The sequence below is a fragment of the Protopterus annectens genome, chromosome 1.part2 (genome assembly GCF_019279795.1).
Source record: "Protopterus annectens isolate FY-2018-M chromosome 1.part2, PAN1.0, whole genome shotgun sequence".
NCBI lineage: Eukaryota > Metazoa > Chordata > Ceratodontiformes > Protopteridae > Protopterus > Protopterus annectens.
This window is the reverse complement of record NC_056727.1, coordinates 966,585,671-966,612,356: the sequence shown is the minus strand read 5'-3', so window position 1 is coordinate 966,612,356 and position 26,686 is coordinate 966,585,671. Positions and strand designations below refer to the sequence as shown.

Sequence of the window (26,686 nt, the reverse complement as noted above, 5' to 3'; positions counted from 1 at the left end):
GGAGCCTTAAACCAGGTCTCATTTACTGTACAGATATCGATGTTCTCCATTTTTAGGAGTGCCTCGAGACAGTGCATTTTGAGGTTTAGACTTTTAGCACTTGAGTAGCATTACCTTCAGATTTTGCATGCTTGAAGGTAATCAGCAAAACACTGCAACTTGGAAACCTACTCTGACATCAAACAGGTTTAGTATGCTGGCATGCTACTGTGGCCATTTCACATGGGGGGCAAGGTATCCTGCAGACAGCTTATAATAATTCAGCTACAATGAAGGAAAACCTGAAACAGTTTTTCACATCTCTTACAAGGGCACATAAATACTGATACTGACCTAAGAAGCAGGTGTAACAAGGTGGCAAATGCCTTAAATTTGTCAGACTCCTGTGGCTTAGGTACAATTCACTTCAATATTTTATCATACCCAAAATAAGTGTTTGTCTTCTATAGTGCAGTGATGATCACTGCTCCATGTTATGCTTATATCGTGCAGATCTCCCCTCTCCGGATACTATGTGTATGCTAATTAGTTTTCAATTTATTAACATTTCTGAATCACACCAGTTGTGTGAGGAGCAAACCAGTTAAACATCATGTTGAGTTCTTCATGAGGACATGCACATCCTTGAAAACCTGCAGAGAGCTCTGTGCACATGCAGGCAGACAAGATAGCAGGTACTGAAAAAATGTCAGGCTTATACATTCCAAGTGTACCTTATTAGACCAATGTTACATAAATTAGTCTTTAAAGACCCATGTTCCTAAAACTTGCACATTAAAAGTGATAGCAATGGTGAATAATAGTAAATGGTATCAATTCAGCAATATAATATTATAGAAAAGTATATTATCACATTTGAAGTAGTCTATGCGAGTCTGCTTTGTAGGTGTTGGTAAGGTGTCAGTAGAGTGACCACCCATACTGACCATTTGTTCAACATTCATGTGATGTGAGGTAGGTGTTTCAAGTCTATAGATAGAAAATTGTAATCTCCCATTTCCAACATTTAATCTGATCAAAAATAGATAAACACAAGACACACATGGACATAAATGGTTTTATAAACAATATGTTTTGTAAATTATTTGTTGTGTAGTAGTTGGCACTAAGCAGCATCGCTGGTCATCTGTGAAATGAGGTTAGTGCTAATTCTCATCCTATGGCAAAAGCAAACAAAATTCTTATGCATGTCTTAAGACTTTGCTATTGGTCATGCACCTGACCTTAGCATAATTGTGCATCAGTAACCAAATGTGAGATGAAAAAAAATACAGTAATGTATGGTTCTTATGTTCTCCATAATAGCTTCCATGACTCACTGTAGTAATGATGCGCAGCTTCCATTTCAGCGCACAGCATGCACAGTTCTAATCCACTGAGGGTGGGATGATGTTGTAGAACATTGTTTCCATTCTTTTAACTGTAGTCTATTACAGTAAACATCTTCATACCTTTTGTCTATGAGCTTCAGCAGCATACCTGTGTTATACTGTGTTTGGTAGCCTGTGACTGAGCTATGCATGAGTTTGAATCCTGTTATATGCATTTATTTTTCATTGATGTTAACTGTTACGATAACGTGAAATGTGTGTTATTGACACATGTCCTATGAAACATTGGAGCATGCATAGCTAATGCTCTGCTTAGTGACTTCTTACGTGTTGTAAAATAACATAAGCACAACACACTCAAATGTGCATGCGCGTGCACACACACACACACACACACACACACACACACACACACACACACACACACACACACACACACACAGGACTGAGATTAAAAAAAAAAACTTTTTGTGTTCAAATGTTGTATGACACCTAACATAGATCAACAGTGAAAGACATAGATGGATAACTATAAATGACAGTTCTCATCATATGGCAAAAACTGAAGAAAAATCCTTGGGCGGTGATAATGACTTGGTGACTGTCACGTGAGTGAGCTTAAATTCTACTTGCTTCAGAAAGCAATAATGATATAACCACAGGTTGACATAATTATTTTAACTCTAACACCACCTATGGCTGATTGTAATTCAGATGTATAATTTCGTAATAAGGTATGCGAAGGGTTTGTAACCCATGATGACTTAAGTCTGTAGAACATTTGCTCATTTTTTCATTTCCCCTATTGTTGCTAAACACCCTGTAAATGTGTGTTGCCTGACAAGTTTAATAGAAACTGTTCTGTGGCACATGTAGGTAGTAAACAGGTCAAGAGGCAAGACGTAGGCAGACAGGCAGGGTTTCAAATCCCTTAACATGTACATTGTGGCAGTGTGAACAGTGGCCATGATGACTATGTGAATCCATTTGTTTTGTGAATCTTGCCTTGTGCACAATCAATAGAAGTTGCATCTGTCAAGTTACTGTAAGTGTAATATAATTTGTCCCATCCCATTCAGTAAACACACCACACCAAATGACATTTGACAACATTTATTAAACTTCCATAAACGTAATTTTATTGAACAATATTTTAATTTATTGATCACAGCATGAACATCCATATAACCATTTACTAGGGCAGCATAACCTCACTCACCCTAGTCAAATAAGCAGCATTCTCACCTTTGCTCGCTTACTTTTACTTATTAAGCAGTGTCCCAGTGCCCACTTTCATCCCCTAACTCATTTAATTAAAAATCCAACACCAGAGGGGGAACAGAAGAGGGACAAACCTATCTTTCTTCTCCACCTAAACACCAGTCTATAAAATAACCACAATCCTCAATGTTCCTAAAAGAATGATGGAGGGTGGATAGCAAGTTCATGCCAAACTCCAGTTAAGCTCCTCCTTGCACTTACATCATTTCCTCCCAACCCTCCAAATTTCCCAATTTAACCTTTCCATCCCCACCACACTAACCCCCTTCCACTACCGTCTTGACTGCCATTACTATTCCTACCTGACCCTCACCCAAAGATGTCCCTGGACAAATCAGTTTGTTCCTAAATCTCATTTACCCATTCTTTTATTTTCCAACATCTTTATTAAATTTTCACATGTGACAAAGGCAATCTTGCATTTATATAAATGAAAAACATACACGATGAAATCACTTTAGTTGTAAACAGTTTACATCACAGATACCATTGAAACAACATTACTAATCACTTATAAACTTTCTAATCACTGGCAGTTAAGCATTATATAGCTCATTCAAATCTTGCCACTTAAACCTCATTCCTGCTCTGCATATACTTTTCCCACAATTCCCATTTTTTCTATGTAGTTTGCTCCTTCCCTTTTCTAAAGATTCCAAGTCCAGTTGTTTTATCTCAGTTACTATATTCACTACTTGTAGTAAAGTTGGTCTAGACTTTCATTTCCATTTTCTAGTAATTGCTTTTTTGGCAGCCACCATATTTAGACTCAGCAAGGCTTTACTTTGTCTAGGCAATTCCGATTCTGTAGCATAACTCAAACAAATCATCTTCGCAGTCAGTCCAATCTGCCCACCCAGCATCTCCAACAGTCCAGCCCACAGGGAATCCCAAAAGTCTTGCTAGCTCATCACACCTCCAAAAAATATGTTCCCAGCTACCTATTTCTTGCCCATCAAACCTCCAGCATTTGATATCCACCAGAGGAAGAAATCTTTGTAGTCTACTCGGGGTATAAAAATACCTATGTAAACATTTTCAGGCAAAAATATTAAGCCTTCTAGACTTTGTTGCATATTTGGGAGATACGCATATATCCCCCATTGTCTCTTTGTGAATTGCTTATCCAATCTCTCTTCTCAATCCTTTCTAAGCTCCTTTGATTGATTCTTGTAATTATCATACAGTATTTAATATGCTTTACTAATTATTCCTTTTTTTAATGGCATCTTCTGTTCTACATTCTATTAAAAACTCTACCAGTTCTGGTCTTTCATTTAGGAGCCTCCTATTTATTTCCCTTTGCCTATACTCTGACATCAGTCCTTGATAGGAAAGGCAATCTCTAACCTACAGTCCAAATACATTTTTGGCCTCTTCCCATTCTATTACCTTTCCCTTTCTAGTTATTTGTTCCCAATACTTTGGTTCCTTTGCCAGTTTTCTCCAATAAATTCCAGCCCCCTCTTGCCTATTATTTGTATCCCTGACCACAGTCAGCCCTATTGGCAAAATCTATTTTCTCCATTCTCGTACTGGTTTGTTTCTTAGAATACTCCCTGCTATTTTATGAATATAATACTCTGCATGATTTTGGTTATTCTCCTTAAGAGTCTGCATCCAAAATCCCAATCTCTCCTTATTTCTTGCGCTTCCTCCCTGCGTCATCATCATCATCATCATCATCCCTTTCCACCATGAATTATAGTTTTTCTTGCTTGTGCTATGTATAAGAGCCTTAGCTGTGTTGCTCTAAAATACCCCCTCAAATTAGGTAATCCTAGTCCACCTTCTTCTATTGGTAAAATCAGTTTATCCCACTTGACCCTTGCTGTCTTCCCTTCCCAGATAAAATCCTTCAACTATTTTTTTAATTGCTGTCCACAGTTTCTCTTCCGGTTGATAAAAATATGCTTGACCTGTATATAAGACTAAATAGACTAAAAATATTTTAATGGCTTGTATCTTAGTATCTATATCCATATAACAAAACTTCCAGTTTTTCAATTTTTGTATTATCTTCTGTTTAGTCTCTTCCCACATATCTATAGCTGCCACCAGAGTCATTTCTAATCCATACTCCTAAATACTTCATTTTATCATGTCCCCATAAATATGGATATTGTTGGACCAATTTATGTGTGCGTACATAATTTACCGCTACTGCCTTTGTTTTACCTTCATTAATTTTGTATCATGAGAAGATTTGAAACTGTCTTAAAATGTTCCACAACACTGTATTGTCCCTTTCTGGTTTTGTCATATATAGAATAATATCATCTGCAAATAGGGCCAGCTTTTAACGACTACCATACCAAATACATCCTTGAATTTCTGAGTCCATTATTTTCTTTGCCAGTGGTCGTAAATATAATGCAAACAACAAAGGGGAAAGTGGACAACCCTGCCTGGTTCCTCTACTGAAGCAGAAATTATCAGAGAGGACCCCACCCACTTTAATTTGTGCCTCCGATCCCTCATATATTCTTCTAATCAACCTTATAATTGTATCAGGGAAAGCAAAGGCATCCATTGCCCTGCTCATGAAGTCCCAGTCTACTCTGTCAAATACTTTCTCTGCATCAAGATCCACCAGTAAAAGTGGTACTTTCTTAAATTCTGCTTCCCTCTGGATCATCAATGTTCTGTTAATATTGTCAAATGTTTGCCTCCCCTCCACAAAACCACACTGATCCATATCTATCAATTTTGGTATCACGTTTGCCATTCTTTTAGCCATTATAGACATAAACACTTTTATAATAATGGCTTAGTAATGAAATGGGCCTGTATGAAGCTGGGTCTGATGGATCTTCACCCTCTTTAGGTATCACCGTTACCATAGCCTTCTTCCAGGATGCTGGAACTTCTCCTCCTCATAAAATACTGTTAAACAAAAGCTTCCAGATCTTTATCATTTTGTTCCCTCCTAACTTCCAAACTTCCACAGGAATACCATCTATACCTGGGGACTTTCTTATAGATTGGTTATACATAGCCATTTTTATCTCATCCCTTCCTATCATAATTCTTAGTAATTCAGCCTCATCTACCTGTAACTTTGGCATATTGAATTCTTCCATAAACATTTCCATTTATACCTTTTCTTGATTTCCATATTTCTCTGCTTTATACAAGTTTTCGTAAAATTTCCCAAATATTTCTAATACTTCTACAGGGTCTCTTGTTATCTTCCTTGTTATAGGCTCCCTAAGCTTGGTGACTGCCCTTTCCACTTTTTGTGGCCAGAGTTGTGCTAACAGTTTTTGTGCTCTAGAATTATTATCAAAAAACAGTTGCTTAACACCAGTCTTTCTAAACTCATGCATATTATCGAGGTAATCCCTTATTTTCTGTTTAGCATTCTGCAGTTGCTCATTTTCTTGTTCTGAGAGATTTTTCCTATTTTGCAATACTTTAACATTTGTCAGTCCCTCTAAATAATTCTTGTTACTGTTTAGCCATAGCTCCCTTTCTTTTATTTCCAACCTAGTTTTAAACTCCACTTTAATTTTATCCCATTCCTTAGCTTTGTTTACAGAAGACAAATCTGTCTTCTCTAGTAGCTCCTGAAATAAGTCCACAACCCATTCCTTAAATTCCTCTCTTTTCAACCGGTAGGTGGGGAAGCGCCAGTATCTCATTTTTATTTCATTACCTTGCATTTTTATTTTAGTTATTATTGGTGCATGATCTGAAATAGCTATTGGGTGCGTTTCAAGACCTTCAATTAAATGCACATGTTCCTGTGCTTTATAAAATCTCCCTAGCCCAGCCCAGTTTTTGTATCTCGGTGAGTAATATGTAAATTCACTCCAAACTCCTAGTACTGAATTCACATCTTCCATGCCAAACATTTTCATAAATTTCTTCAAAAATCTACCCACCCTTGTTATATTATCCCTTCTAGGCCCCCCAGGACACATATTCACTGTTGCAAACCAAATTCCAGGCTCTACCTATAAGTAATATTCCTTGCTGAAAGCTAATTATTTCTCCCCAAATTTGCTTAAGCTCCATTATAGCAGTTTTATGGGGTGTAAATGCATGACAGTATAATCCTCCTCCCTAGCCAGTAGCCCCTTAGTACTATGCATCTTCCATTATTATATATTTTTTCCTCTTCTATCACTATTGGAGCTCCTCTTGCTATTAATATAAGCACTCCGCTTTCCTTTGCCCCAAATATTCTGCTGAATAACCATCCTGAAAACCTTTCTTTATCAAATTCACATGTTCAGTTCTTTCCAGGTGTGTCTGCTGTAGCACAGCTATTTGCATTCTACATTTTTTTAATATAGTTCACTACTCTTTCTTTTTTATTTTTATCTATAAGTCCATTTAGATTGAAAGACATTACAGAAAGCATAATTTTCTTATATAGTTATTATTACCACCTTTTATATAGAACTGCTGTTTTGCTAAATGTCTAGTTCCAACTTTTTTGTTACATGTATATACTGTCCGGCAGTTTGGTATTTTTATATAGTTGTTTCATGTCATATTGATTTGCACCTATGTCACATCTTACATAACTTTTTGCTTTTTTGAAAGCCCTCAAACAGAACAAACAACCCCCCAAAAACCCTCCTAAAACATACGAACTTTACAATAACACACAAAATTATGTACATCTTCAAATATTAAAGTTTTTGCTTCCTAATAAGAGCATAAGTTCTAAGTTGATAGCTACACAGATAGGCTAAAACTAACGAAAAAGAAAGGTTAGTCATGCTAAGATGCATGGTACAGTCTATGCTATTAGTAAATGCTATTTAATTTTTTATGTCTATACTAGCTGTACCCGGCCACACGTTGCTGTCACTCAGTCTGGTTAAATGGAAAAGAAAGAAAAGAGAAAGCGCACGTTTCTAATATGTTTAATTTCACAATGCTTGTGGGTATACAATATTTTTTGTTGTTCCATTGTCTGTGCAGATATAGAGATTGTCTGGTTTGCCGACTCTAGAACACGCAACATATAGTTGTCCATGTGAGAAGCAATCTGTGTTTAGATCTAAACTGCACAATTCTAAAGATTGGCCCTGAGCTTTGTTGATGGTGATTGCAAACGCCAATCGAATTGGGAATTGCAATCTCTTAAATTGAAATGGCATATCCGTTGGAATCATAGTAATGTGAGGAATGAGGACATCTTCACCTTTGAAAGGTCCTGTCAAGATTGTTACTTCTATGATGTTGCTCATTAATTTTTTTACTGCAAGCCGCGTGCAAAGCTTTGGCTGGTTGATATTTCGCAACATGATAATTGGCACACCGATTTTCAATTGCAGTACGTGCGGTGGCATCCCTGGCAGATCGAGTGAATTCAAAAATTCTGTTGGATAATTAACCACTTCATCTACTTCCACAACAGTGTCGACGGACTTGTATGTGACTGCCTCGCTTTGAATGTTAGACTGAATAATATTGTTAAGTTCATAGACGTCTTTGTTCTTGGCCGCAAGAATAGCTCATTCAGTCAGCCAATCGTGATTCTTATAATTGGTTTGAATATTGGGAAATACTTTTTCAACCAATTCTTCTTTTGACGTAACTAAATTGCAGAAGTTATGAGGCAATGAAATTCGTCCTGAGGTCAGATCAACCGGCACCTTTCCGTTCCCAATTTCCAGCAATTGTTGTGAGAATATCTCAGCTGATTGATCGTTTTGCAGCTGGACAAGCATATTTGTAGTTAATTTTAACGTCTTTACGTGTCGCCACAAAGTAGAGTATTTCAGGCAAGCATTTATTTCGTCTGCTGGTGTCGATCGAGGAGAATGAAGCAGATCTGAAGCTGCAGAATGCGATCTCTGTGCTTACAACCGTGCATCCTCAAGTCTGGCTGCACGTCGCTCTGCTGCTTCCTCAGCACATATTTGAGCCATTCTTTGTCTGTTTTGATTAATCGTTGATGCCTGTTCTTCCTCAGTTTGATTTGCAATTACTCATCGCACTACTTCCGCTCCGCGAGTACGATGACCTAAGTTTGATCTTCTGAGAGGCATTATTTGGATGAACTAAAGCAGATCGATTGCACTGAAAAAGAAGTAAGAAAGTTATAACAAAAACATATAAAATTGCATATTTGTACACAAATATATAGAATCCATAGTAGGTATATAAAAACACGTGCGTATTCGAATGCAGCATGTGATATCTATATAATAGTAGGTATATAAAAACATGCGCGTATTCGAATGCAACATTGTATGAAAATTTCAAAGCAATCGGTGAAGAACTTTCGGAGATTTAAGATTTTGAACAAACAAACATTTACATTTTTATTTATATAGATAACTCTCCCAGCTGAGAAAACACTTGAATGCTTTCAGTAAACACTTTCTCCAAGCCATTTTTCTTTATCAAATTGTCTTCTAGTGACATGCAAACCAGACACTGAACTGTTAGGGGTACCTTGTTTATCAGAAAGAAAGACTTACAGCATTTAATATTCTTTTTCATTTACATGCTTTGTAATAAACTTGTTACTGGATAATGCCTGTGATTTTCACCCAGTCATTTCCCTATGCAAGCATGGGAAAAAGCGCACTGATTTTTATTTTGTCATACTATGTTAACCAGACGCTTGTGCTCTCCCCCCATTTCCTCACCTCGTCTTTCTTTTTTTCATTGCAGTGTCTACATTTTTCAAAACTGGACAAAGAAAAAGAGAGAAGAAGGGTGAACAAGAAAAAAAAACAAAAGCACCTGTTTATATTAGTATCCCCAATGCATTTAAAAAAAAAACTGAAAGAAGTTTACTTCAGGTGTAACTGGCTTGTCTTTAAAGCTCTCACACCTGGGAAAACCCTTGATTGTTTTCAGGGAACATTATGTCCTAGCCAGTTTCTCTGTTATTTTTTTCCTTTCCTTCAGTCACCTTCCACCAGACTGTCTCCAGTTTCTCTTTACCAGACTGTCTCCATGGAGACAAGCTGCAGAAAAGCTACTTAGGATTTGTAAAGTTGCTTGTGTTAAAAATGTAACAACAGTGGGTCCTGACTGTATTGTAACTGAATTAAATATGTATATGTTAACAGAGGATACCAGAACAGAAGAGGTTAAGCTCAGCTCCAGCTAAGTTTTGAAAATAGTAAGAAATTAAATTACTGGGCCTAAGCCATCAGTATGTTGCCTCACATTTTTGAATGAAGCCTGGCTGTTTGGTCAACATTACCATTTGTATTAATATTAATTTCACTCAGTATAATTGGATACCCTTGAAAGAGCTTAGGTAGCTGGCTTTGTAGTGTCTGGTGACAGTTATAACTACCTTATAGCCTGGGCAGAAAGGGACACAGTGGGTAAATCTGTGCCAGCCTTTCCCAGGTGTCTGTGTGTATGTGTGGATAGAGTACAATACCCCTTTTGGTATGTACCTCACAAGACATCTACAACAACTGGAAGGGCTGCAGAAATACCTCAGAAAGAGGATTACTGGCCTCAAACAGATGCCCTACGCAGACCGTCTCAAACTCCAGCTTTACTCCGTCACATATTTCCTACTCAGAGGCGATCTCTGCCTAACATACAAAGCTATGTCAAACCCAGAGCTGTTGGATATGCTCCACTTAAAGAAATCCCAATCCCTCCACGCTACACGCTCTAGGGACCTAAACCTTGTCACCACAATAAACAGAACATGCTAGAGGGATAGATTCCTGTCCCAGAGACTTCCCATACTCTGGAACAAACTACCTATCTATATCAAACAAAGCTCCTCATTAGCACTCTTCAAGAAAAATCTTGATGATTGGATGGGAAATAGGAAATTTACCCCGGGGATCACCTCTGGCTCTGCTTGACAGGGGCACAGGAAAATAATTTTCTTGGGTGGCAAAAGCCTGGGTACCTTTTTGGCTAGGCTTGTGTAGGCCCTAGGGCCGATAGCCTAGTACCTAGAATGAACCTATGAACATGGTTGTCAAGCAAAAAAATATATATTTTTTGGCATCCAGAAAAAATACATTATCCAAAACATAAAATATTTCCATAAATGATTGTTAACAAAGATCACTTTCATCCCTCTAGACTTCTTCAGGTCTGTATACAAGAACCTTAAATATATATATCTACAAAACTCTTATTAAAACCAACAAATATGCATATTAAAAACAGTAAACCAAAATTAAAACATGAATACAACCTTATATGTAATTTAATGAGTAAGTTAAACCAGGAAAAGTACATCAACGTAGCGCTGGCCAGCGTGTGACAGTAAAAAATTAGTGCCCTTATAAAAGTAGTGAAACCTCCATATAAAATAATACTGCAATCAATATTTAAATAAGGATAGTGAAAAAATAAAATTAGTCCTGTAAACAATGTAGTAATTTTCTAAGTTCAAGTACACTTTTAAGTTAACAGTAGTAATTTAGTCCAGGCTTTCTGAAAGAGTTCAGCTTTAATTGCCGTATGAGTTAATGTTTTTCTAGTAAATTCAGGATATCACCTTCAAGGTCACCCATGTCTATGCGATCCAATATCTGGAACCAGAGAAAGGTGTTTGGCTAGTGCATTGTTTTACAACCAGAGTGAATTTCTGCCAGAAGACATGAAATCTTACACTTAAGTTTATTTATAGTCTTGCTTACATAAAATGCATCACATTTTTTTTTAATTTTCTACATTTCTGTTCCTGTTGTCCCCATCAGTACAGAGAGCTTCCCCCAGTGATATTGCACTGGTACCCAATGGTAGCAGAGCCAGGAGAGGTGGTGATTTTGTCACCTGTCAGGAGCTAGTAAAGATTTTGTGTGAGATTAAGGACAGGAGGTTCACTGTCCACATTTACTGTACTGTGAACATACTTCAGCAACTCTTTGAGGCAATTCCCTAGCCACAGGGCCAAGGGGTGACTAATATTACCCAGAGTGATATGTGATTTTGTATTGTGTCTAAACTAGTAGAGTAGGCATCTCCAAATGACCCATTGCCCATAGTCAGTTTACCCCCTCCCTTTTGAATCCTGTCAAGTTATATAGCCCACCCTTTACAATTTTCATGCTTTCTGTTTGTCTGATGTTGCCTTCACCAGTGTGTCCCCTCCCTCAGTATGTTACTCCACATACTGCCAGTCATATCTTGTGTTTCCTGTTTCCTAACCTCTTACATTTATGTACCTCTGACATCTCTGAATTTCTTCCCTAACTTTCTCCTCAAAGATTAAAAAAGGGCACCTGTTCCACAAAAAATTATGTCCCACACATAACTCTCAACTTCACCTACATTTTTTATTTACACAAATGGTTTGCTACAATTTGTCAGCCAACATAGTGTGTTAATTTGACACAAAATATTTACAGTGTTATTATCCAAAATTATTTTAAGAAAAAGTTGAAAGATATGGCCCTATCCCACCACCATCCTGATCATTCCTGAACTGCTTACCAAGTGTTCTACCCTTTGCTTGCCTCCCATTTTCATCTGTGTCCTATTCTCCTTTCCAACCTTTAATCTGGTTGAAAAATAGATAGACCAACACACACCCTGGCCATTAATAACTTATAAACCAAAATTGCTTATTCTGTATTCATCTGTTGCACGATACTTGGCACTGAGCAGCATCGCTACTCATAAGTGAACAAAGGGTAATGCCATCAGTCTAGTACCTGATTTTGGTGTCGATGTGCATCAGTCAGCAATTCTGACATAATTAAAATAAGGTAAGGTGATTCTGTCTCAGCTTCCTTAGCTCGTCATATGAATGATGTGACAAATCCATTCCACTTCACTTGGTACAGGGTTCTAATCCACTGAGTGAGGGTGGCATGCTGTGCCCCATTTTTTCTTCCCAGCATACAACTATGTTCCATTAAAAAGATAAATGTAGAACATTTGCAGAATGATATCAAGACATGAAATGTTGAAATGCTTGACATGTTTTGCTTGATAATCATTCTCCAAATGGTATACATTTACCTTATATGTTTCACTGAAGACCCCATACAGGTAGATATACTTGCAACCCCGGATAATGAACCAATATGAAGACAATATAACTATGAGAGCCACGGGTTTCAGTCCCTTGTGTTCTATAAGTCCTCATCACCTATCTCCTTCCTGCTCAGTCCCTATTTTACTGCATTAGCATTTTATCTTTTTAACATCCCCTTCAACTGTGAGTTGTCAGACACATGCAGAAAAATTTCATCTGTGGCTTCGCATGATGTGGGATAGATCTGTAGCACATCACTCATTCAAGCATGATTTCTATTCCTCTGCTGTGTACCATGCAGCCCTCCTAGACACACAAATATATGTATGTGTGTGTGTGTGTGTGTCTGTGTATATATATATATATATATATATATATATATATATATATATATATATATATATATATATATCTCATTCCCTACCTCAAAAGTTTATCATAGGTAACTTGTTTTTCACATCACACACATATGGACAATGGGGTTTAAAGCAAATCCAAATCACTCTCCATATGTATAACATGATATAGTGGTCAGCAGAGAGCAACTTCGCTATTCATATTTCGGAAATGGTAACTGACAGTTTATGTCTCATGGCAAACATTGAGGAAAAATCCTTCAGCCACACTAATGTTATGCTGTCCATATAAGTGAGCTTAACCTCAGTGCAGGGCAAAAACAATACTGATGCAAGCATAAGCAGACATTTATTAGTTTAACTGTAACAGCTTCCATGACTCAAGGTACTCATGATGTGATGACTAAATTGTCTGTAGGTATGTGAAATGTTGTTCTCCACTGATTACTGATATCTGCTTAACACTGCTCATTTTGCAGTCTTCCACACTATTGCAACACTCCCTTCAAATGTGTATTTTCTGATAACTGTTGTGTGTCTTGGTACACAGGTCAAGAGAATGTGAGTTAGGTGGGCAGCAGTTCAAATCCACTGAGGTGTACATTGTAGCAGTGTGAAAAGCAATTGGTGAAATGTACTACTGATTTCCTGAACAGATGTGATGAGAGATATTCTATTTGGATGCGTCAATCTAAGAGGCGGAGGATTTTGATCCCCTAAGTGCTGTAGTCCCTTTTAAATATGTGCAAATTCAGTCACACATACTGCTGATAATATCCATTCAAATGCAGACATTCTGAAAACTGTAGTGTGACTTCGGTGGTATTAATAGCTAATGCACAGAACAAGAGAATATCAGTTAGACAGGCAGGAGCTCAAATTCAGTGGGATGTACATCGTAGTAGTAGGAAAAGCAACAATTGGTATGCAATAATGACTTGTTGAAAAGCTGTTACGTGAGTTATTCGACTTGGATGTGACAGTTTGAAAGGTGGAGGGCTCTGATCTCTTAAAGTGCTCTACTCTCTTTTAACCAAGTCCAGTTTCATTCACACACTGTTGATACTATCCCTTCAAATGTGCACTTTCTGTCAACTCTAGTATGACTTTTCAGATTCATATGTAAATACTAGGCTTATCACTCTGCAAACTGTACCCTGTGTTTGTGAGGTAAAGACTTTAACCATTTTGTTAACTCCTTCCCCAAGTGACATCAGTCCGTACATCACAGTACATGAGAACACAGGTAAGTACATTTTATTTGTTCTGCTATCAAGTGTTCTGTTCTGTTGAAATGCGGTTTTACAATCACTTTTGCTACCACTGCTTCTGTGGTATGCAGTGCTGGTACAGTAGTGTAGAGCATATCAGTGACATTGGCAGGGGTTTAGTTTCATTTGGGAGTGCTTTTTCTTTGTGCTGTCATGTGTTACATTTTCATGAATATAAACCATCCTGTAGTGAGTGTGTGCATTATGTGGGGGGCATTGATATTGTCTAACATAATTATCTTTCTGCATTTTTCTGCTACTGTTGAGATGGGCACTTGGGAGGGATATGAGTTCTTAATGGTTATAATGGCTTCTTTGATTGCTTTTCCATTACTATATATTTATGTATTTGCTGCTGTTGATTACACCAGTATTAAACAGGTATGCACACACACTCACATTGACCCCTGGGGTTTCTCATGAACAGTCTCATTACTTAATTCCTGTACCTAAACATGTCCCTGCAATGGCTTGCCATGATCTAGCTGTGAGCCTGTGCTGTGGAGGTAAGGGGAGGATCCTCATCATATACACTGGCTTGGCCACATGGATATATGATTCTTAGTGATGCTGGTCACTAGGAAGGTAAATAATAGTGTTGGCTTGGCCACACTATGACCTCTCTGTTAAGGAATCATGGGATAGTCTTTATTGCATACTACCTTAAAACTCCTGTAGCAGAGACCCAGTGGAAATATGCAAATGACCCCTTAAGGACATACCCGTGTTTCAACTACATGGCTTCTGAATGCCCCTGGCTTTTCACTTTGTACTTTTTAAATCTTTATTGGTGCCTTCAGGTCAATATAATTAAACCACACTAGTGGTAAACATGTCATATTTCACCCTTTTTTCTGAGCTCATCAGTACAGCATAAGTGGATTGTTTGTCTATACTTTAGAAGCACAAAGTTTAAGACCAATCCTGATGTCCATAAACATGAAAGTACCTGTAAAATACCCTAAATAACATTTAAAGAAAAGGATAAAAAGATCACAAAGACAAACATTCAGTAAAAAAAATTCCTGAAAGATCCGGTTAAGCTAGAGTCTTTGCTGTATGATACCTTAATCTTCCTGTAGTAGAGGCCCGTGGGTTGTAGGGTCATGACACTGTTTAAGCCAGATGGCTACTGAATATATATGCATGTGTGTATGTTGGCAGTCTCCCTCTTGTAATTCTCACACCTGTAGTTGTGAGTTGCAACCTCGGAGTGTGAGGTGGGGTGGGCTGTTACCCCCACATCCCTGCTACATGTATATTTCAACTGCAAGATTACCATCCTTTGGAGAAAACGTTAATACTCCAAGACCAAATAAAGCTGAACGTAATATATGTAAGTCACCATTTTTACAGATTCAGTTTTATTGTTCTTGGACTTACACCAAAATTCTTGGAATTTAAAACTGTTTCCATGTAGGTGCATATGTATATTTATGTGTATATGAATGCATGCAAAGTAGTAGATACCTATGTATCTATGTATAAATAGCTATATATGGCTGTGAATGTATGTTTGTGTGTGTTGTATGTGTTTGTGCATGTGCACACGTGTGTATGTTGTAAGATGCACACATGCACACAAAATGCATACATGTGCGCGCACACACACACACACACATATATATATATGTGTGTGTGTGTATATATATATATATATATATATATATATATATATATATATATATATATATATAAAGAGAGAGAGACCAGTGGTATATATGCATACATCTATATATGCAGATGTGTGTATTTATCTCTCTCTCTCTCTCCATATATATATATATATATATATATATATATATAGATAGATATATAGATATATTTATATATATCTAGTGAGATACATATATAGATATATGTTCTGGATATTTATTTTTATGTTCTTGAAACAGACAGCTTTATTTCATTTTATTAGTGTCTGTGTAGCCATAGACCCTGAAAACATATAAAGACAGACTGTCATGTTATGTTACTGTACTTTATTTTATTTATTTATTTTTTTTTATTTGGTATTTGATTTCCGGGAAAGTTCACTGGGCCATGGGGAGCCCATTTTCAGTGGAGGCCCGGGGTGAAAAGCTCCAAGGTGTACATAAGCAAAAACATAACAGATTTTAAGACAATATACAACAGTTGCATATAATACATTTGCTTGAAATTTATACAGAGTAAACAAGCAGGGTAGGAGGATTATAATTACTGTAGAATAGGTACATCTACAGCAATGGTATATTAGTTTTAGTAATATATTTTTACATGTTAAAAGTATAATAAGTATGTGTATAGCTGTCTTTTTTAACTTAAAAATAGTTTTTTCATAAATCTGATATTTTTTAAGTTGTGCTTCTTGTAAAGGCATGGTCCTAAGCAGCCAGATGATTCTCATTTTGCCTGTTTATGGTTGCTTAATGCAGCTGCACAGGCTCTGTAACCTGAAGGTAAGTTAGTTTTCCCTTGATAGATGGACCCATGTCTACAGTTAATTATTTTCATTCATAGCTGTGAATTTCATGTTGCATCATTCGAGACTCTTCCCATGCAGCAGTGATAAATTAAAGTACATTGTTTTTACATACTAAGTAAAAAATTTCAGAAAATCTATTAGAGGTCAGTTGTGCAGAAAATATTGACTTTTTGATGTATTTAAATGCTGTTGCTTGCATAGTTGCCCTCCAACATATTTTGCTGGTTGTCAACATCTTTGTGTCACATGGAACATATCTGCTACCACAAGTCAAATTGGTAATACAAGATTGTAGCAACTACCCAAACAGCTTCCCAAATGCAATTCTCTGAATATTCTTGTGTCTCATTAAATGGTTGGGCAAACATAGATAATGTATGTATATAGGTGTGTGTGTGTGTGTGTGTGTGTGTGTGTGTGTGTGTGTGTGTGTGTGTGTGTGTGTGTGTGTGTGTGTGTGTGTGTGTGTGTGTGTGTGTGTGTGTGTGTGTGTGTGTGTGTGTGTGTGTGTGAAGTCCTGCCATATGGATCTCTGGAAACATTGACCTCTACAGAAAAAAGTATTAAAAAGTTATTATTGATGTCACCCACAGTTTGTGGGTTTTTTTTGTTCATTGGGTTTGACTTATTCAGTTTGCTGTCAGCAGATTATGCATTCACTTCTTGTAGTGAACCTGCATCAGACACCTAGCTGTCTTATCTTTCATATTATGCTAAATCAACACATTTTTTTATGTTTTTTTCTTTTTTACATTCGTATCTTTAACTGTTTAAGTGTATAAGAGCTAAAGTGATGGGCTCCTTGGAGCAGAGCACAGTAAGCAATCCCTATATTTCTTCTCTCTAAATATGCAGAATTTGTAGGGCCACCCCATCTCCCTGATCTTCTTGGATTTGCAGATGTAAGATCTAATGGTCGATATCATCACTGGGAGCTTGATCTCATTGAACTACTCAACAGTTGACACCCGCCATTCAAGATAATGCCTTTGGTGGGCAAAAGATGGAGGTTTCAAGCATGCTGAATAAGAGAGCTAAGCTACTTAGTTCTGAACATGTTGGTCAATTGAAAAAGAAACAGTGTACCCAATATATCTGTATTGGCTTACTCTACAATCCAAAAATTACTGTCTTTTTCGTTTACCATTTTGTAGCACAGAGGGTATAATCCTTTGTTTCCCTGACCACCTTTATGATGTTCTAATTCTGATGTTCTGACAGACATTCCAAACAGGAAACTTTGAGAGAAAAATCGCTAATGACACAAAAGACAATCATAAAGCCTTCTTTAGCTATGTTAGAAACCTGGGTGGAAACTCCCAGATATGCACAAAATTAGTCCAAAATGATAAAAAAATCACTGAACCCACAGATATTGCCAACATAATGGCAGACAGGTTCAGTGCAAATTTCTCCCCTCCCTCCCCCCCAAAAGGAGAAATATCTATCCCACCAGAGTCTAGCCTCCCAAACATCTCAGATGCCCAGGTGAGAGCTGCTCTCTCTAAAGCAAAAAACACAGCATCAATGGGACCGGACGGTGTCCCCGGCTGTGTGCTACACGAACTCAATGAGGAACTAAACCCACACATAAGGCTGCTGTTTAATCTTAGCCTTACTACAGGATACGCACTCCAAAGAATGGCGTGACGGCAACTGTGGTCCCACTCCACAAAGGCGGTGCTTCTATGGACCCTGAAATTACCGCCCCATAAGCTTGACGAGCCTTGTCTGCAAAGCTATGGAGAGGATCATAATGGAACTCATAAATAAAGACATTGGGGACCTACAGACACTGGATCCTACCCAATTTGGCTTTGTCAAGGGCAGATCCTGCCTCTTGAACTTGGTCGACTTTTTCAAAACAGTCACTAAGGCCATTGATGAGGGTAAGGCAGTTCACACAGCCTACCTTGACCTAGCAAAAGCATTCGACACAATACCCCACTCGGGCATCATAGAAAAGCTCACCAGCTTAGATGTAAACCCATATGTCACAAGATGGGATGCAAACTGGCTCAAGGACAGAACACACAGGGTTAGAGTTGCTGGTGCCATGTCAGACTCTAAGCCGGTCACGAGCGGTGTCCCACAGGGCTCAGTCCTGGGCCCCCTCTTGTTCGGCATTTATTTTTCTGAAGTGCAGGCAAACATAGGGGGATTGTGGCTGACAAAATTTGCAGATGACTGCAAACTGGGCACCATAATTGACACGCCATCAGACACAGACATCCTCCAGAAAGGTCTCATAGAAATGGATAACTGGTGCCAGAGCCATGGCCTTAAGCTAAATGCCAAAAAATGTATAGTCATACCCTTTGGGAAAAACAAGGTAACCCCTAATTACCACATAGGTGGTAATCCATTAAACACGGAAGAAGTTATCAGGGACCTGGGAACCCAAGTTGACAGTAACCTCTCTTTTGACACTCACATTGCCAAAGTGGTTAGGAAGACCTTCTACATTGCCCACCTGATCATGAAGGGATTCACATCCAGATCAGGAGAGGTCATTGTACCCCTGTACTCTTCACTTATCAGACCAATGATTGAGTACAACGCCCCATTCGGAATGTACCTTACCCGACACCTGCAGCAGTTGGAAAGACCCCAAAAGTTCCTCACCAAAAGGATAAAGGGGCTCAAACATATGTCATACGATGCCCGACTGAAGAAACTCCAGCTCTATTCAGTCGCATACCGTCTGCTCAGAGGTGATCTGTGCCTGACATACAAGGCCATGTCCAACCCGAAATTAATGGACATGCTCCACCTCAAAAAATCCAAATCCACCAGAGCCACGAGAGCAAGAGACTTAAACCTCAACACGGATATAAATAGGATGTGTTGGAGGGACAGATTCATCACCCAGAGACTCCCTACACTATGGAACAGAATCCCAGTCCATGTGAGGCAGAGCCCCTCACTGACTCTGTTCAAGAGAAATCTTGAAGAGTGGATGGGAGATCGTAGGTTTACCCCGGGAATCATCTCTGTATCACTGCTGGACAGAGGCACAGCAAACTAATGGGTATAGTATTCTCATCCTAAGGGGGGGTGAAAGCCACACACACTATGGCTAGGCTTATAAATGCCCTAGGTCAGATAGCCTAGTATGAACCTATGAACCTATGAAAACCAAGTGTTAAATCATTCAAGGTTACCTTCTGTTCTAAACTGAGCAAGTGAAAGCTGCAATTCCTAGGATCCGTGGCAGCTGGCTAAAGTAATGTGGACCATAGCAGGAAATGTCAGTTTCTTGCATTGGGCCACATTTAATTAGTGAAACAAATCGTGCTGTATAGTAATTTTGTTTTGGCTGACACTGGTTTGGTGATGTAAGTAGGAAATCTTGTTTTTCAGCAGACGCACTCACTGTATTTATGTGCACATTTGGAATTCTTAGTTATTAGTTGTGGGTGTTATTTTGTTGAAGCAGTTTTCTTAACTACTTTTTACTATGCACCTTACACTAGTCAGTTTAAATAAAGCACTTTCGCTTCAATGGCACAACAACAAATTTCTGTTTCTCTTCATGAATACAGCAGCATTCTGATTCAAGGCATTTAACTCACTATTTAACATAACATCATACAAACAGGCAGTCAGCACTGGAGGAAAAAGCAGTCACTCAGGGTTAAGTTTGAAAGGGTTAGTACATGAATATATACATTAAAATTTAATGAGGCTCACACAGTCAGTGAGTTGTTTACAGTTCCCAACATCTAAACAGCAGGAGTTGCTAAATACCTTATAGTAGCTCTTTGTCCTAGTTCCTGAATTACTAAGTATGCACTCTTCTGTGCATTAAAATAGACCCAGTTGCCGTAGCAGCTCCTTACTGTTCTGGACCTCTAAATTAGGTGAATGCTGAATTGCCATTTAGTGTTTGATGCATTGTGTTTAGCCAAACAGCAATTGATTCATTTATTTTACTTCAGATGAGAGAGTCAGCTTGCCACGTGCTGATAATGTGTGATAGAACATTCAGTGTTTGTTGTAGACCAGCTTCCACAGAGATTGCTCAGCTCATGTTTATTTCATATTCCCATGATAATTAATTTGTGTGGTTATATTTGTTATGCATTATTTTAAGTGTGCCCTATTTCTGCTTTGTAGTTTTATCAGTTATGTGATCTTCTAAATTATCAGTTTGTATACATATTTTGTCGCAAAAAGTTTACGTATTTTAGAGGATGGCAGTGTTAAAATTATTATTATTTAAGAGCTACACATTATTTAATAATTTGTTTCATCCTTTTTCTGTTTCAGACTGTGTTTCCAGTCAGATTTATCTATTCAAGCCTGGTGAGTTACTGACAGTTCTCATTCTCTTTTGCACGATTGTTACATTTCAGTAGGCAAAGTAGTATCACAGTGACTGATAACACTGCAGCAGAAGTAATACATTCATGTGGCCAGCTGTTTGGAAATGTAATGCATAAAATTGCCATTATTATTTTTGTAAAGAAAGGTGCTGTTGGCTTCCTAGGACAAAAAGTCATGTATTATACAACTTTCTGAATGACTGGGAAGTATGCAACTGCACAATATAATTTTAAATATTCTGCCTTTAAACATTAAGGGAAATTCAACAAAGTTCAATTTTTTTTACCATATGTGCATCATGCTGCGATGCATACACAGGCGCGAACAGTGTTAGATTCAGTAAACCCCATGTAGCAGTGCACAAGCACGTGCAAACACGGAAAATTCTGTGCAATGCAAATTTTGGCTTAAGTAGTTGAATTTCATGCAAATTAGCCAGGTTGAGCAATCTAACAAGATGTAATGCATTTGTGTAGACACCATGTCTGTGTCAGTAGGTAGGTAGTAGGTAGGTACGTGGACATTTTCAGTGTACAGGAGTGTACACTGAAAGAAGGGGATGTAAAAGTCCACAAATATGGATATAATTCTCCTGAAAATGTAAGCTTACATACATAAATGTGCAAAACATACATTGTGGATGTCAGAAAATGGGAGGAATTATATGAAATTAATAATATTTTTAAATAATTTCTGTATGTTTGGTCTATATTCCGCATTGCACAAACATGCTTAACACAAAAATAAAATAAAAATTTGTTAAGAAAACACTTATAATGTACTTCAGACAAATGTACTGTAAGACCTTGTGTTGGGTCTGTACAATGGTTCATTCATGGTGTTACCTAACTTACACAGCTATGAACCATGTAGTTTCCAGGCTGTCAGCGTGAATATTATGCAAATATAGGGTAAATGCCCTGGATTTATTGAATCGTTAAAGGGAGCAACCGTGTCCACATATCCACTTTGTGTTGGCTGCTACATGGTGTTTATACTCCCACTAGATGTGGATGACATTGGGGGGGAGTGTGTCATGTTACTTTTAGGATATTTCATGCTCAGTGGCATGTTTGCTCAGCATGCCACTTGCTGAAAATAGTTTGGACATACTGTAGTGTGTTCACATGAAAAGACAACCCATGTCACAGTCATTTTGTAACCAGCTATGAATGAAAACCGAATATATGCAATTAATAATATATAGTTTTGTATAAGCTATGCTGCACTATGCTGCACTATGCCTAGCTTCGTGCAATAAAGTAGGGCCTTAAAATCATGTCAGTTATATCCTAAGCAGGTAAACTCAATCATAATTAGCCAATCCCACATGGTAGACCTACACCACAACTGTATAAAGTATGCATACACCCTATATTCTGATTTTCCCTCAGTACTCTGAACCATTGGAGTAGAGACTTGAAAATTTTAACTGAGATAATGCTAGGGGCTTCTGCAGCTAGTCTACATCTGTATGTACTAGATGCTGAAGTCAATGTTGTAAGTGCTGCTGACAGTAGGCCTAGACAGAGAAGGAGAAGTGTTCAGGCCCAGGATAACGTTTCAAGAGCTACATGAGCTGGAGATTGCAGAATGCTACGTGGTGGACAGGGACATATTACAATAACTCAGTGAGCTCTGCTGCCCCCAACTCAGAGCCAGACCTAACAGAGGGGAACCCATCCCAGTGGAAACTAAGGCATGTGTAGCCTTTAGGATAACTACTGGTACTTTTCAAAGACCAACTGGGGGCATGATAGGGGTTTCACAGGCATCTGCATCCAGGATACTACACCAATTCCTGGATGCTATGTTCCCACATGCCAGTGAGCACATATCTTTTCCCCTCTCCCCTGAGGTGAGGGCCAGCAGTATGCAACACTTCTACTGTGTAGCACACTACCTTGAAGTACTGTGTGCCATAGATCGCAGTCATGTACACTTTATGAAGAGAGACATAACTGAACTCTCGGACTGTGTGTCTCAGGCAGGTATGCCCCTAGCCTTAAGCAGCATTTTACCTTCACCTAGGATGATTCCTCAATACAAACAGAAAAATGATTGACCTCAATAATTACCTTAGCTTCTGGTGTCATTCTATGGGGATACAGTATCTGTCAGCCTGGGATGACATGATTGACGGACCTCAATGCTTTACCAGAGATGGTCATCATCTGTTACTCCTGGGATTTTGGATTCAGGCCAAGGCTCTTGCCTCCCACATAGTGCCCTTTTTAGGCAGTGTCTCAAGGACAAAATTCCAGATGTGAAAACTCCATATAAAACAACCTTGTTAACTCCAGTGCACGGGACCTGCTGTTTGACACTGCCACAAGGGGTGCCAACATCCTGGATCTGCTGCTTTCCAATATGGGGGACAATTCTAGCATCTCCACTGTGAGGTCTTCCCTAGTGATATCTGACCACAAATCAGTCTAATTCAAAGTAACTATCACACCGCCCCCTCCAACAGCATAGAAACCAAAACACTTCTCCATAGCACATTATTACCTCTTACAGGATGGTATAAATAGCTGTACTACACCACTCCCCTCAGACAGAACTGGCAAATATGTTCTATACCAGTGCTTTATACAAACACATGTTTAACTGCATTGACTCGGCCGTACCTAATAGGAACAAGTAAGAGCAAACCTGCCTACTGGACAACTGCCATTAACAGACTTTACAATAAGAGGAAGAAATTGCTGTCTAAGAGTAAGAGGGAGTGAGCCCTAAACTGGAAACACTCCCTCCTCAGCTTAAACAACCTAATAAGACTTCTTATTAGAGATTGAAAGGCAAACTATGAATCCAAATTAGATTCCTCAACTAAGGACAATCATAAAGCGTTCTTTAGTTACATCTGTTACCTAAAAGGACACACCCAGATTTGTGCCGAACTGATAGTTAATGATGCCACATATACTGAGCCTGTGGACATAGCTAACCTGTTAGCTGACAGGTTTTGTGAAAACTTCACTTCCCTGTCCCAACCACACATACCCTGTGAAATCCCTACCACCTGTTCCCTACCTTGTGTCTCTAAAGAGCAACTCATAAACACACTCTCTAAGGCCAAAAACACAGCGTCTATGGGACCTGATACCATCCCATGCTACATCCTACATGGGCTCCAACAAGAATTAGCAACACCATTGGGTACTCTTTTCAGTCATAGTATAAGCACCGGCTTCATCCCAGCTGAATGGAAAATGGCTACCATTATTCCCTTGCACAAAGGTGGTGCTTTCACTTTCCCTGGGAGCTATAGTCCAATTAACCTGACTAGCCTTATCTGCAAGGCTATGAAGTGAATCATCGTAAACCGTATCAACAAAGATAAGGTCCAAACACTTGCCCCTACTCAGTTTGGATTTGTCAAGGGAGATAATGCCTGTGAAACATTGTGCTCTTCTTTGAGACAGTCACCAAGGCCCAGAATGAGGGGAAATCTGTGCATACAGCCTACCTAAACTTAGCCAAGGTGTTTTACACTATCTCCCATTCAGGCATCATTGACAAACTCACTCAGCTATGTATCATACCCAGCTTCATTTCACTACACCCAGTGACTACAGTGTCATGCATACAGACAGACACAGAGTCATAAAATATCAAGATTTGCAGGCAGAAATGAGAGCAATGTGGAAGAAAGATATCCAGACAGTTCCAATAGTAGTAGGAGCAATGGGCCTTATAAAAAAGAATCTACAACCATATTTAAATATGTTACCAATACATGTAACTCCATACGAATTACAGAAGAAGTCATTACTGGGTACATCGCGGGTGCTGCAAGGAGTACTTTGGACTGACATCAAAGATTGAAACAATATTAATTTCATGAACTTTAATTGCGCTTTGACCTAGGAATGGGGTCCAGTCCCATCATGGTATTAGAAATGCAAAGGATTTGGAGAAATTAAAAATAAACTAGGTATCAACCCTTATATCATTAGATGGGTTGCTAACCAGCTCATTGATAGAGCACATGTAGTCAGAATAGGGGAATCCACCTCCAAGAGCAGACCTGTAACCAGTGATTTTCCACAAGGATCTAGCTTGGCACCTCTACTGTTTTGAACTTAGTTCCCCAGAGTACAAGCTAAAACTAAAGGTCTGTGGCTGACACAGTTTGCTGATGACTGCAAACTAGGAGTGGTCATAGAATCTCCAAACGATGTCAACATCCTACAAGAGGGGCTTACACACACAAATGATTGAATGCAAAGTCATGGCCTTAAACGCAAAGCAAAAAATGTATTATCATCCCTGTCAGTACATGCAATGTTCCTGCTAACTACCACAACAATAACAAAACCCTAAGTATCCACTCTGTGGTAAAGGACCTGGGCACACAGGTTGACAGTAACTTTACCTTTGATCACCATGTCTCCACAGTGGCAAGAAGGGCATTCAATATTGCACATCTCATAAGTAAGGCCATTGCATCCAGAAAATGAAAGAAGTTATAACCTGTCCGTACTCTCCCCTCATCAGGCCAATAAGGGAATACAACATCCCTTTTGGTATGCAACTTTCCAAGCCCCTGCAGCAATTGGAGTGACCACAGAGGTTCCTCACAAGGAAAATTGAAGGTCTTCAGCATCTGTCCTATGTGGATCATCTGAAATCAGTGTCACTTTATTCTGTTTCATACAGACTACTCAGAGGCAATCTCTGCCTTGGATATAAGGCACTCTTTGACCATGCTTTATTGGAAATGCTGCATATTCTCAAATCAGTTGGTACGTGGGATACTCACTCTAAAGAATTAACCTGGTATGTGACAGTAATAGGACATTACGGAGGGCCAGATTTGTCCTGTACATGTTACCACACCAGTGGAATGGACTCCCACTTCATGTCAAACAGAACAGCTTATTGTCCCTCTTCAAAAGCAATGGGGACGATTGGATGTGTAACCATGAATTCACCCCAGGGTTCTTCTTGTGTCCCTCTTGGACAGGGGCAGTTGGTGCTGATCATGGAAATGAGGGTAGAACTTGGCTAGGTAGTAAGGGCCCTAGGGCCATTAGCTTAGTAACTTCCTATGATATGACTCAGTCATAGTCCATGTGGGAGTACATGACCTGCGACATATCTTCCTAGACTCTACTTAGAGATACTTATTTGAGCTCCCAGAAAATGTATGTGCAGTTACTGACACATGACTTATAGCCACAAAGAGCACACCAACAGTGCAAGGTTTTCATGCCTTCCACACATTTAGAAGAGCTAATTCACAGGCAGGGAGTAAAGGTCTCCATGTACATCAAAATCTAAAGATACTTCAAGGCTGGTCTAGCAGGACAATGCACTTGAGCTGCTGCAGGTTAATTCACAATAGGCAAATTCCAGTACTTCTTCCATGCAAGCTATAGGCCCCCCTCTATGACCCAGGACACACATACCATGTATGTAAACTTATTAGAAACACTAACCATCCAACCCATATTCATTGGTGACTTTCATTATCATACTATTATCTGGGAATCCTGTATGACAACAAACATAAAGGCACAGAGATTCCTGGCTTTTGTATGCACAAACTCCCTGGACCAGATAGCCAATATACCAACCAGGGGTGCAACCATATTGGCTCTGGTCCTCACCAATATGGGAGAGTGCTGCACAAACCCATATTGTAATGTCTTCCATGGTAAGGTCTGAACACAAATTGGCCTTATTTGAAGTAAAAATAA

The 26,686-nt window shown here is 38.7% G+C and overlaps 1 protein-coding gene across 2 annotated transcripts in view; it reads left to right on the top strand.

Moving 5' to 3' along the window:
- Positions 1–26,686, top strand: part of HPCA (hippocalcin) — a 778,673-nt gene that overhangs the window by 146,549 nt on the left and 605,438 nt on the right. Inside the window, exon 2 of one of the 2 annotated variants that reach the window (XM_044059928.1) lies at positions 20,922–20,957. The exons of the other annotated variant lie outside the window; for it this stretch is intronic. The gene's annotated coding sequence lies outside the window, so the exon portion shown is untranslated. The remainder of the gene's footprint in view (positions 1–20,921; positions 20,958–26,686) is intronic. 2 annotated transcript variants of the gene reach the window in all.